The sequence below is a fragment of the Monodon monoceros genome, unplaced genomic scaffold, assembly GCF_005190385.1.
Source record: "Monodon monoceros isolate NGI ecotype Baffin Bay Population unplaced genomic scaffold, NGI_Narwhal_1 Super_Scaffold_15, whole genome shotgun sequence".
Taxonomy (NCBI): domain Eukaryota; kingdom Metazoa; phylum Chordata; class Mammalia; order Artiodactyla; family Monodontidae; genus Monodon; species Monodon monoceros.
The window spans coordinates 80,808,593-80,822,682 of record NW_021703771.1 but is presented as its reverse complement, the minus strand read 5'-3'; positions in this window follow the sequence as shown (position 1 = coordinate 80,822,682).

The following is a 14,090-nucleotide window of genomic DNA, read 5'->3' as shown; positions in this document are numbered from 1 at the left end:
AGACCCTCAGCTCACCTCCTGCCATGAACACATCAAAACTGCAGCTACAGGACTTCCCTGGTGGCGCAGTAGTTAAGAATCCACCTGCCAATGCAGGGGACATGGGTTCGAGCCCTGGTCTGGGAAGATCCCACATGCCACGGAGCAACTAAGCCTGTGTACCACAACTACTGAGCCTGTGCTCTAGAGCCCACGAGCCACAGCTACTGAAGCCCGCACACCTAGAGTCTGTGCTCTGCAAGAGAAACCACTGCAATGAGAAGCCAGCACACCACAACGAAGAGTAACCCCCGCTCACTGCAACTAGAGAAAGCCTGTGTGCAGCAACAAAGACCCAATGCAGCCAAAAATAAAATATAAATAAATAAATAAACCCCCAAAACACAGCTACATATTGAGCAACTCTTGCTGAGAATCACCTGAAGACTAGCAGATGGCTTTTCTATAACCAAGGCTGTAAAGAAAGAACCACGTGGAGTCTGGTAGGAGGGGAGGAGAAGCAGTCTATTCAGGACTCACACCCCTAGTGGGTGACCCAGAAGAGGAGGGGGATATCACAGGCTCGGGGATCTTCCCTAAGGAGTGAGGAGCTCAAACCTCTAGTCAGCTCGGAGACCTGGAGGCAGCTCAGAAGTGTGGCTTCAACCCCTCAGGACCCCAACCATGCCCCCAACCCAGGTGGAGACTGCCATCACACCAGGGAGAAGCCCAACTCCATCAGGGCTCCTGCTCTAACCCCTTGGGCCCCAGCCCCACCCTGCAATAGGAGAAGCCCAGGCTCACACCTGGCTCCAGTTCTAGCCCCTCCAACTCCAGCCTTACCTCTCACCAATGTGGAGGCTGCCAGCACACACAGAGAGAAGATGTAGCCTGTGCTCATTTCAGCTCCAGCACTCCCATCAAAGCCACTGGGCACACATAGACTCCATACAGATGCTCCCACACAAGGACACACCTTCCAGACCAGGATATGTAACTGTTTTGCCTAATTTCATAGAGACAAACATAGAAAGTTAAACAAAATGAGAAGAGGGAAGATTATATTTCAAACAAGACTATGTTTCAAACAGTCAGAGCTGAAGAATATAATAACTGAAATGAAAAATACATTAGAAGGGGTTAATACCAGATTAGGTGATACAGAAAAACACATAGTGACCTGCAAGATAGATTAGTGGAAATCACCCAATCAGAAAAGTAAAAAGAAAAACAAATTTAAAAATGAGAATAGTTTAAGGGACCTCTGGGACAATATCAAGTGTACTAACATTTGCAGTATAGGCATCCCAGAAGGAGAAGAGAGATTGAAAGACACAGAAAATGTATTTGATGAGATTATGGCTGAAAACTTCCCTAACCTGAAGAAGGAAACAGTTACTTAGGTCCAGAAAGCACACCAAACAAAATGAACCCAAAGAGACCCCTACCAAGGTATATCATAATTAAAATGGCAAAAGTTAAAGGTACAGAGAAAATTTTGAAGGCAGCAAGAGAAAAACAGAGTCACATACCAGGGAACCCCCCATAAGGCAATCAGCTGATTTCTCAGCAGAAACTTTGCAGGCCAGAAGGGAGTGGCATGATATGTTTAAAGTGCTGAAACGGAAAACCTACAACCTAAGATACTCTACCCAGTAAGATTATCATGCAGAATTGAAGGAGAGAGAAAGAGTTTCCCAGACAAGCAAAAACTTAAAGTGTTCTTCACCACTAAACTGACGTTACAAGAAATGTTAGAAGGTCTTCATCATGTGAAAAAGAAACAACTATAACAAGAAATAAGAAAAAAATAGGGAAAAAAATCTCACTGGTAAAGGCAAATATACAGTAAAGGTAGTGGATCAACCACTTAAATAAGTAAGTACGAAAGTTATAAGACAAAGTTTGTAAAATCGATAACTACAATGAACATTTAAGGGTAGACATGAAAATGTAAAATATGACATCAAAAACACAAAATGTGAGGGAGGGAGCGTAAAAATGTAGATCTTTTAGAATGTATTTGAACTTAAATGACTATCAGCTTAAAACAAGTAAATACAGTGTAGGTCAACATATATAAACTTCATGGTAACCACAAGTCAAAAATCTACAATAGATTCACAAGAATTAAAAAGAAAGGAGCCAAACATAACACTAAAGGAAATCATCAAACCACAAGGGAACAGACTAAAAGAAGAAGAAAAGAACAGGGAAGAACTACAAAAAAACAACCAGAAAACAAGCAGTAAAATGGCAATATTACATATCTATCAATAATTATTGTAAATGTCAATGGACTAAATGCTCCAATCAAAAGACATAGAGTGACCAGAGGGTAGACAGCAGAAGCAAGAAGAACTACAATCCTGCAGCCTGTGGAACAAAAACCACATTCACAGAAAGATAGACAAGATGAAAAGGCAGAGGGCTATGTACCAGATGAAGGAACAAGCTAAAACCCCAGAAAAACAACTAAATGAAGTGGAGATAGGCAACCTTCCAGAAAAAGAATTCAGAATAATGATAGGTAGATGGTCCAGGACCTCGGAAAAAGAATGGAGGCAAAGATCGAGAAGATGCAAGAAATGTTTAGCAAAGACCTAGAATAATTAAAGAACAAACAAACAGAGATGAACAATACAATAACTGAAATGAAAACTACACTAGAAGGAATCAATAGCAGAATAACTGAGGCAGAAGAATGGATAAGTGACCTGGAAGACAGAATGGTGGAATTCACTGCTGTGGAACAGAATAAAGAAAAAAGAATGAAGAGAAATGAAGACAGCCTAAGAGACTTCTGGGACAACATTAAACGCAACAACATTCGCATTATAGGGGTCTCAGAAGGAGAAGAGAGAGAGAAAGGGCCAGAGAAAATATTTGAAGAGATTATAGTTGAAAACTTCTGTAACATGGGAAAGGAAATAGCCACCCAAGTCCAGGAAGCGCAACGAGTCCTGTACAGGATAAACCCGAGGAGAAACACGCCGAGACACATAGTAATCAAATTTGCAAAAATTAAAGACAAAGAAAAATTCTTGAAAGCAGCAAGGGAAAAACGACAAATGACATACAACGGAGCTCCCATAAGGTTAACAGCTGATTTCTCAGCAGAAACTCTACAAGCCAGAAGGGAGTGGCATGATATACTTAAAGTGATGAAAGGGAAGAACCTACAACCAAGATTACTCTACCCGGCAAGGATCTCATTCAGATTTGATGGAGAAATCAAAAGCTTTACAGACAAGCAAAAGCTAAGAGAAGTCAGCACAACAAAACCAGCTCTACAACAAATGCTAAAGGAACTTCTCTAAGTGGGAAACACAAGAGAAGAAAAGGACCTACAAAAACAAACCCAAAACAATTGAGAAAATGGTCATAGGAACATACATATCGATAATTACCTTAAATGGGAATGGATTAAATGCTCCAACCAAAAGACACAGGCTTGCTGAATGGATACAAAAACAAGACCCATACATATGCTGTCTACATGAGACCCACTTCAGACCTAGGGACACATACAGACTGAAAGTGAGGGGATGGAAAATGATATCCTATGCAAATGGAAATCAAAAGAAAGCTGGAGTAGCAATACTCATATCAGATAAAATAGACTTTAAAATAAAGAATGTTACAAGAGACAAGGAAGGACACTACATAATGATCAAGGGATCAATCCAAGAAGGAGATGTAACAATTATAAATATATATGCACCCAACATAGGTGCATGCACCTCAATACATAAGGCGACTGCTAACAGCTATAAAAGAGGAAATCGACAGTGACACAATAATAGGGGGGACTTTAACACCTTACTTACACCAATGGACAGATCATCCAAATTGAAAGTAAATAAGGAAACAGAAGCTTTAAATGACACAATAGACCAGATAGATTTAATTGATATTTGTAGGACATTCCATCCAAAAACAGCAGATTACACTTTCTTCTCAAGTGCACACAGAACCTTCTCCAGGATAGATCACAACTTGGGTCACAAATCAAGCCTCAGTAAATTTAAGAAAATTGAAATTATATCCAGCATCTTTTCTGACCACAATGCTATGAGATTAGAAATCAATTACAGGGAAAATAACGTAAAAAACACAAAAACATGGAGGCTAAACAATACGTTACTAAATAGCCAAAAGATCACTGAAGAAATCAAAAACTACCTACAGACAAATGACAATGAAAACACGACGATCCAAAACCTATGGGATGCAGCAAAAGCAGTTCTAAGAGGGAAGTTTATAGCTATACAAGCCCACCTCAAGAAAGAAGAAAAAAATCTCAAATAAACAATCTAACCTTACACCTAAAGGAACTAGAGAAAGAAGAACAAACAAAACCCAAAGTTAGCAGAAGGAAAGAAATCATAAAGATCAGAGCAGAAATAAATGAAATAGAAACAAAGAAAACAATAACAAAGATCAATAAAACTAAAAGCTGGTTCTTTGAGAAGATAAACAAAATTGATAAACCATTAGCCAGACTCATCAAGAAAAAGAGGGAGAGGACTCAAATCAATAAAATTAGAAATGAAAAAGGAGAAGTTACAACAGACACCACAGAAATAGAAAGCATCCTAAGAGACTACTACAAGCAACTCTATGCCAATAAAATGGACAACCTGGAAGAAATGGACAAATTCTTAGAAAGGTGTAACCTTCCAAGACTGAGCCAGGAAGAAATAGAGAATATGAACAGACCAATCACAAGTAATGAAATTGAAACTGTGATTAAAAATCTTCCAACAAACAAAAGCCCAGGACCAGATGGCTTCACAGGTGAATTCTATAAAACCTTTAGAGAAGAGCTAGCACCCATCCTTTTCAAATTCTTGCAAAAAATTGCAGAAGAAGGAAACTCCCAAACTCATTCTATGAGGCCACCATCACCCTGATACCAAAACCAGACAAAGATACTACAAAAAAAGAAAATTAGCAATATCACTCATGAGTATAGATGCAAAAATCCTCAACAAACTACTAGCAAATAGAATCCAACAACACATTAAAAGGATCATACATCATGATCAAGTGGGATTTATCCCAGGGATGCAAGGATTCTTCAATATACACAAATCAATCGATGTGATACACCATATTAACAAATTGAAGAATAAAAACCATATGATCATCTCAATAGATGCAGAAAAAGCTTCTGACAAAATTCAACACCCATTTATGATAAAAACTCTCCAAAAAGTGGGCATAGAGAGAACCTACCTCAACATAATGAAGGCCATATGTGACAAACCCACAGCAAACATCATTCTCTCAACGGTGAAAAACTGAAAGCATTTCCTCTAAGATCAGGAACAAGACAAGGATGTCCACTCTCTCCACTAATATTCAACATAGTTTTGGAAGTCCTAGCCACGGCAATCAAAGAAGAAAAAGAAATAAAAGGAATCCAAATCGGAAAAGAAGAAGTAAAACTGTCATTGTTTGCAGATGACATGATACTATACATAGAGAATCCTAAAGATGCCACCAGAAAACTACTAGAGCTAATCAATGAATTTGGTAAAGTTGCAGGATACAAAATTAATGCACAGAAATCTCTTGCATTCCTATACACTAATGATGAACAATCTGAAAGAGAAATTAGTGAAACACTCCCATTTACCACTGCAACAAAATGAATAAAATACCTAGGAATTAACCTACCTAGGGAGACAAAAGACCCGTATGCAGAAAACTATAAGACACTGATGAAAGAAATTAAAGATGATATCAACAGATGGAGAGATATACCATGTTCTTGGATTGGAAGAATCAATATTGTCGAAATGACTATACTGCCCAAAGCAATCTACAGATTCAATGCAATCCCTATCAGATTACCAATGGCATTTTTTATGGAACTAGAACAAAAAATCTTAAAATTTGTATGGAAACACAAAAGACCCCAAATAGCCAAAGCAATCTTGAGAAAGAAAAACGGAGCTGAAGGAATCAGGCTCCTGGACTTCAGACTATACTACAAAGCTACAATAATCAAGACAGTACGGTACTGACACAAAAACAGAAATATAGATCAATGGAACAGGACAGAAAGCCCAGAGATAAACCCACGCACCTATGGTCAACTAATCAATGACAAAGGAGGCAAGGATATACAATGGAGAAAAGACAGCCTCTTCAATAAGTGGTGCTGGGAACACTGGACAGCTACACGTAAAAGAATGAAATTAGAACACTCCCTAACACCATACACAAAAATAAACTCAAAATGGATTCGAGACCTAAATGTAAGGCCAGACACTATAAAACTCTTAGAGGAAAACATAGGAAGAACTCTTTGACATAAATCACAGCAAGATCTTTTTTGATCCACCTCCTAGAGTAATGGAAATAAAAACAAAAATAAACAAATGGGACCTAATGAAACTTCAAAGCTTTTGCACAGCAAAGGAAACCATAAACAAGACCAAAAGACAACCCTCAAAATGGGAGAAGATATTTGCAAATGAATCAACAGACAAAGGATTAATCTCCAAAATATATCAACAACTCATGCAGCTCAATATTGAAGAAACAAACAACCCAATCCAAAAATGGGCAGAAGACCTAAATAGACATTTCTCCAAAGAAGAGATACAGATGACCAAGAAGCACATGTAAAGCTGCTCAACATCACTAATTATTAGAGAAATGCAAATCAAAACTACAATGAGGTATCACCTCACACCAGTTAAAATGGGCATCAAAAGAAAATCTACAAACAACAAATTCTGGAGAGGGTGTGGAGAAAAGGGAACCCTCTTGCACTGTTGGTGGGAATGTAAATTGATACAGCCACTATGGAGAACAGTATGGAGGTTACTTAAAAAACTAAAAATAGAATTACCATATGATCCAGCAATCCCACTACTGGGCATATGCCCAGAGAAAACCATAATTCAGAAAGACACATGCACCCGAATGTTCATTGCAGCACTATTTACAATAGCCAGGTCATGGAAGCAACCTAAATGCCCGTTGACAGATGAATGGATAAAGAAGCTGTGGTACATATATACAATGGAATACTACTCAGCCATATAAAGGAACGAAATTGGGTCATTTGTTGAGACGTGGATGGATCTAGAGAGTGTCATGCAGAGTGAAGTAAGTCAGAAAGAGAAAAACAAGTATCGTATATTAACGCATGTATGTGGAACCTAGAAAAGTGGTACAGATGAACTGGTTTGCAGGGCAGAAGTTGAGACACAAATGTAGAGAACAAATGTATGGACACCAAGGGGGGAAAAGCAGTGGGGGTGGGGTGGTGGTGTGATGAATTGGGAGATTGGGATTGACATGTATACACTGATGTGTATAAAATTGACCAATAAGAGCCTGCTTTATAAAACAATAAAATAAAATTCAAAAATTCAAAAAAATAAAGACATAGGGTGGCTGAATGGATTAAAAAAAAGACCCATCTATTTGCTGTCTACAAGAGACTCACTTTAGAGCTATAGACATACACTGACTGAAAGTGAGAGGATGGAAAAAAATATTCTATGCAAATGGAAATGAAAAGAAAGCTGGGGTAGGAATACTCTCAGACAAAGTAGACTTTAAGAGTCTATAATAAAATACAAAGAAGGGCCCTGGTTTCCTTGCTCTCATCCTGCACTCAGCATACTGGACTCTGGTGCAGTTTCCCAAGCTTAGCAGTCAGGCTCCGTCTGTCCCCCCGTCTTTGCGCAGGTGTCCCTCCAACTGTCTAAACCAGGTCATGTTTGCTCCTCAAGACCTGGTCAAGCACCAGGTCCTCTGGAAGTCACTCTGCACCCCTAACCCCCATGTCCTGTGCTTAAGGGCTACATCTTGTTCATTCTGCTCACAGAACCATCTCCTTATGTTTGTTGATTGATTAACCGAACCAACAAATAAGTGAATGAATAAATATACTACTTTATCAACTTGCCAACTTAAAGGCTTAGGAGGTTTTGCTTCATGAAGTATTCAAAGATTATGAGATTCCCTTGCGAGCTGAATCTTTCTCTCCTGCGCACCAGGAAAGAGCCTGTGGGAGTAGAAGGAAACCAGGGGAAGCGTGGAGGTTAGTGAAGGCAGAGGGAGCATGGGAAGTGGGCATGGAGCATGGGTTGAGGGGCCAGGGACAGTGCCCTGTCCAGGGCAGCCAGGCAGGGAGGGTGCCTGGGACTAGTGTGAGGAACTGGTCATTTTAGTGCTGTTGATGACTTGGATCTCCCTCCCTGTGCACAGGTGGATTCCTCTGGTGATAGAGGACAGACTCCACTGTAGTAACAGTTAGTACATGCACTCTCGATGGGGGGAAATCACAGAAACTTGTTCGTGGGAAGTAAAAAATCTTAGATTATTACAATGGTTTATGGCCTTCCAAAGGGCTTCAGTCCACGAGTAGAGGTACAGTATATATGAGGTATTAAAATTTTATGGGAGGGGGGCAATTTGGGGGAAAAAAAGGTCTAAAAAGCCTTCTTGGGAGAAGGGTGGTAATGATAAGATAAGAAAAACTGGGCTAGTAGATGGTCTTGAGGTGAAAGAAGAGGGATTCTGGCCAGAGATACCGTGGAAAACTATGACCTTTTCTGCACAGGCTGAAGGTTTGTGGCTGAGGAGGTGAGCTGGGCTGAGATCAGCCTTTCGGTGGGTCCAGCCCTGAGCCTTGTGTACCTGCAGGAGGACCCTTTTAAATTTGCACATGGCAACTTCTATGCTCCTGGAGGCCCTCGTTCTGGCAGTCCTGCCTGCTCATGCTTGAGTCTGAGCTGGTGAGGTTGGAAGGTTCAGACTGAAATAAGAGCTGATTTATGGGTAGGTGAGCCAGGCAGGAATCTGATTCACAGAGGGCCCTGCACCACCGCTGGAATAAATCAGCAATGGGAGTCATTCCAAGGACGTGTGGGTCCTTCCGTCACTGGACACACATAGGTCCTGCTCCCCCAGGTGGAGAGTGCCTGGAAGGAGGTGGTGGTGTGAGGCTGAGGCAACACCCCCATGACACCAACCGTCCCTGTGTTTTTGTGATGTGAGGGCGTCCTAAGTCAAGGCCCGCGGAAGCTGCTGCACACATTGTTCTATTTACTGAGAACTGGTTGTATTGTCCTAAATCAAATCTCTTTTGTTTGCCTTCTGGAATCATCTAAATCTGAAAGTCCCCAAAGAAACCTAAAGAGAGAAAAAGAACAGCAGAAAAGTGGGAAACTTGCCAATTTCCCCTCGCAAAACACTGACTCTGTGTTGGTCTGTGGAAATGAACTAGTCACAAACCTGTTTACATGTACATTTACAGTGATAGAAGATCAATCAATGAATATTGGCTTCAATAAATAAATGTCAAACAAACACTTAAAGACAATCTGTTTGATGGTGATGGATGCACACAGATATTTGTAACTTTGTGTTGTAATTACAGGATGATGACGTGTTGACATCCCTCTCCTTGAAATAGTGGGATGTCTGGAGCTGCTGGGCTCTGGGGACCGTGGAGGGCACGGGTGAGGTCAGGGCTGTGGGCTCTGCTCCATCCCACACCCACATCAAGCCACACCAGGGGCCAGCGGGTGACAAGCGTGGCTACGCTGGCACCGCCCCCCCAACCCCCAACGAGGGAACCTCTCCCACTTTCAGCTGTGGTGGGGGCGGGTCAGTGAGGTAATTTTCACAGGAGACCAGCATACTTGATACCACAGACTGAGAAAGCTGTCTTTGCTCTCTTCTACAAATGGAAAAAGTTGGATTGTTTATTTTCTTGTGGTAAAGCTATTTAGTTCTGCTGGTGAGGGTGGAAACTCTCTCCCCTCGTTTCGCCCATTCAGGAGTGACACTCAGGCCGATGGTTGTCCGATGGCTGAGAAGGATTGTGGCCACAGTCATGTACATGGAATGAAGGCTGCCTCATCGTGGGGAGGGGCAGCGTATGGCAGGAAAAGAGGATCTCCTGTGTCAATATTCCAAAGAGGCAGCGTGGAAAATCAAAGAGCAGAAATTAGAGCAATAACGAAATGGTCCTTTCATTTTCATCTTCTGGGCAACCTCATTCTGGTCCCATCTCCTTCCTCAGCTTGGTGGGAAGATGAGTTACCTGTAACTGAGAGCTTATGGAGACAGTCTAGACCTTTCCGGGAACACAGATGGTGCCAATGTACTGGACCGTCATTGTCACCACCATCCCCCACCCCACCTCAGCCAAATAAAATAACTGGGTTGGAGGATAAACATATTTTCAGTTTTATTAGATAGTGCCAACTCTCTCTCCAATGCAGTTGTTCAAAATTTACCCTCAGGATGGAATGAGAATTTTTATTTCTCCATATCCTTTCCAACTCTAGCTATTTTTGCTTCTTAAATTTTTGCTAGTTTCATGGTGAGGTGCTATGTCCTAGGTTTGATTTGGACTCTTGTAATTACCAATGGAGTTGAGCTTTTTTTTTTTTCTTTGTTTATTGGAGGTTTGGAAGGATCCTTGTTGGAAGGATCCTCTAGGGATTGCCTAGTCATTGCCTTTGCATATTTTTATTGGGTGTTTGCTTTTTTCTTACTGATTCGTAAGCTCTTTTTTAAATTGAAGCAAAGTTGATGTACAATATTCTATAAGTTACAGGTGTACAATATAGTGATTCACAGTTTTTAAAAGTTATACTCCATTTATAGTTATTATAGAATATTGGCTATATTCCTTGTATAGTACAATGTATCATTGTGGCTTATTTTATAGATAATAGTTTGGGATCCTCTACCTTTATTGTCCCTCCCCCCTTCCCTCTCCCCACTGGTAACCACTAGTTTGTTCTCTGTATCTGTGAGTCTGCTTCTTTTTTGTCATATTCACTAGTTTGTTGTATTTTTTTAGATTCCACGTATAAGTGATGTCATACAGTATTTGTCTTTGTCTGACTCATTTCAAATGACATAATACCCTACAGTTCTATCCACGTCGCTGCAAATGGCAAAACTTCATTCTTCTTTTATGGCTGAGTAGTAATCCACTGTGTGTGTGTTTGTGTGTGTGTGTGTGTGTGTGTGTGTGTGTGTGTGTGTATGCCACTTCTTCTTTATCCGTTCATCTGTTGATAGACACTGAGGTTGATTCCATATCTTGGCTATTGTAAATAATGCTACTAAGAACATTAGGGTACATGTATCTTTTCAAATTAGTGTTTTTGTTTTTTCTCGGATACATACCCAGGAGTGGAATTGCTGGGTCATATTTGAGAAATGTAAGTTTTAAAGAAGGATAGATTGGATATTAATCCTCAGTTTTTTCTATGTAGGACAAAGACTTTTTCCCAGTCTGTGACTTCTCTTTTAATTCTATTTATGGTATCTCCTGAAGAATTGTAGTTTTACATTTGATGGAGTCAAACATCGATATTCTCCTTTATTGTTTATGCTTTTTATGTCTTATTTAAGAGATTCCTACCTACCCCAAAGTCATAAATATATTCTTTTATACTTTTTACTAATAATTTTAAGCCATTTTCTTCTTGTCGTATTTGACTCTTAGATCAATCCGGTATTGGTTTTAGGCATATGCATCTAATTTAACTCTTCAGTATGGAAAGTCTGCTGCCCTATTACTATTTATTGGGTGGTTCTCCACTGGTTGGTAATGGCATCTTCATTATATACCAAGTTCCCATATAAATACAGGTCAATTTCTGGGCTCTCTATTCTGATTCATTGATCTTTTTATCAATTCTTGCACCAACACCAAACTGTTTTTTAAATGGGTTGTATTGAGGTGTAATTAACATACAGTACACTGCATGCATTTAGTTTTTAATTTCAAAAGTCTGACCTATACACTCATGAAGCCATCACTGCACTCAAGACAATGGCCATACCATCCCTGCAAAAGTTTCACTGTGGCCCTTGACAATCCCTCCTTTGTCCCTCTCTGACTCCGCATCCACAGGCCACCATTGATCTGCTCTCCATCACTATAGATTAGTTTGCATTTTCTAGAAACTTGTATCAACGAATCACACAGCATGTACTCTTTTGTATAATTTATTCCACTTGGCGTAATCATTTTGAGATTCCTCCACGCGGTTGTGTGTATCAAGCGTTCGCTCATTTTTATTACTGAGCACTATTGCATGGTACGGATATGCCACAGTTTGTGGATCCATTCAGTGATTTCCATTTGGATTGTTTCCAGGTTTCAGCTGTTACAAAGAATGCTGATATCAATATTTGCATGCAAGTTTGTATGGACATGTTTCCATTTCTCTTGGGTAAATAAATACCTAGGAGTGGACGGTCTGGGTCTTATTGTAGATGTGTGTCCAGCTCTTAAAGAAATGTCCCACCAGCAGCTGCCTCACACATCACCAGCACCTGACCTGGTCAAGCATTTTAACTTAGTGTATAGTGGCATCTCTTTTGATTTTAATTAACTTTTACCTAATGACTCAAGATGTTGACCATAATCATGATGTGGAGTGATAAGGGGGATGACAGAAGTAAGTGCAGAGTGCTATGGAAATAAAAGAGAGGAAGTGGCTAATTTATTGGGTGGGGTAAAACGGACAGGAAGCTGGGGACAGCTTCACAGAGGAGCAGACATGTTCACATGTCTGCATTCTTTTTTATTTCTTTCTTTTAGCTTTTTAAAATTGAAGTATAGTTGATTTACAATATTGTGTTAATTTCAGGTATACGGCAAAGTGATTCAGTTATACGTATATATATATATTTTTTCAGATTCTTTTGCATTATAGATTGTTATAAGAAATTTAATATAGTTCCCTGTGCTATACAGCTAAAAGGAGTTAGGTTTTAAAAATAATAGATATTCTGGTCATAAAAATATCCTGATTTTAGATGATTTTAAAAAATAAACAAAGACAAAAAGACAACCATTAACAACCATTTCTAAGATATTTTTAGGTGAGATATTTCTAGTTGTTTTTTTCTCCAACAAATGTGTTACATATTTGGGAACATAATGCTTTTTTACTTAGTGGTTTATGTTGACCATTTCCCCATGGCATTCAAATTCTTGAAAACCCCATTTATTACCATTACTTAATATCCCATCATGTATTTATAACCATTGGTCTATTTTTAGAAATCTAGGCTGTTTCTAACTTTTCCTCAGGTAATACATGAGTAAACGACTCTGCATTCCTTTTTTTTTTTTTAACATCTTTATTAGAGTATAATTGCTTTACAATGGTGTTAGTTTCTGCTTTATAGCAGAGTGAATCGGCTATACATATACATATACCCCACATCTCCTCCCTCTTGCGTCTTCCTCCCTCCCTCCCTAGCCCACCCCTCTAGGTGGTCACAAAGCACCGAGCTGGACTCTGCATTCTTGGTACCTAAAAACTGACTCTGGCTTGGCCTGTGCTTTCTCAGGAATCTTCATTCAAACTACCATGTAGTGATTTAAAAACTTAAAAAAATTATAACTGGTAAAGAAAACAGAAGAGAGGAACCTGATATTCTGGAAGTCAAAAAACATCTGGGTGAGTGGGAATCGACCTGCAGAGAGACACAGCTGAAACCTAAGCAGGCAGAGAAGGAAGGCCAGGGGTCCTCTGTGCAGCAGGGCCCCTGAAAGGCTCAGGATCTGGAGACCAGGAACTTCTGAGGATGCAGGTGGGGCTGGGATGGGAGGGCTGGTTGAATGTCTGCAGGGGTATTTAGGTTCCTTCCCCAACCCATGCCATCGCAGAAGATGTTGGATCACACGCGCTCTGGACTCAGGACACCAGGCACAGTTAAGGCTGGGGGTTACATGCTGGACAGTGAGATGCCTTAGAACCTTCTCCACCCATGTTCAGGATGCTGGCAACCAAGCTTATATGTCCTAAACAGGATATTGGAGGAGTTCTCTCTGGGGAAACTAAGCAGCCCAAGAGAAAACATGTTCATATACTGACAACCATATGTGTCAAATTAAAACTACACTCCAGCTTCTCTGTTGTGGAGTCCCCTGTCCACGAGTCCTGCCCATACACAGATATTCCAACCACTTCATTTGAGATTTACTCTTAAATAGGAAGAGGAGACAAAGATTACAAGACTTAGGGGAAAGTTTCCAACATTAAAGACATATCAGTAACAAACAAATGACAAAGACATAAACAGAAAAAAGGAAC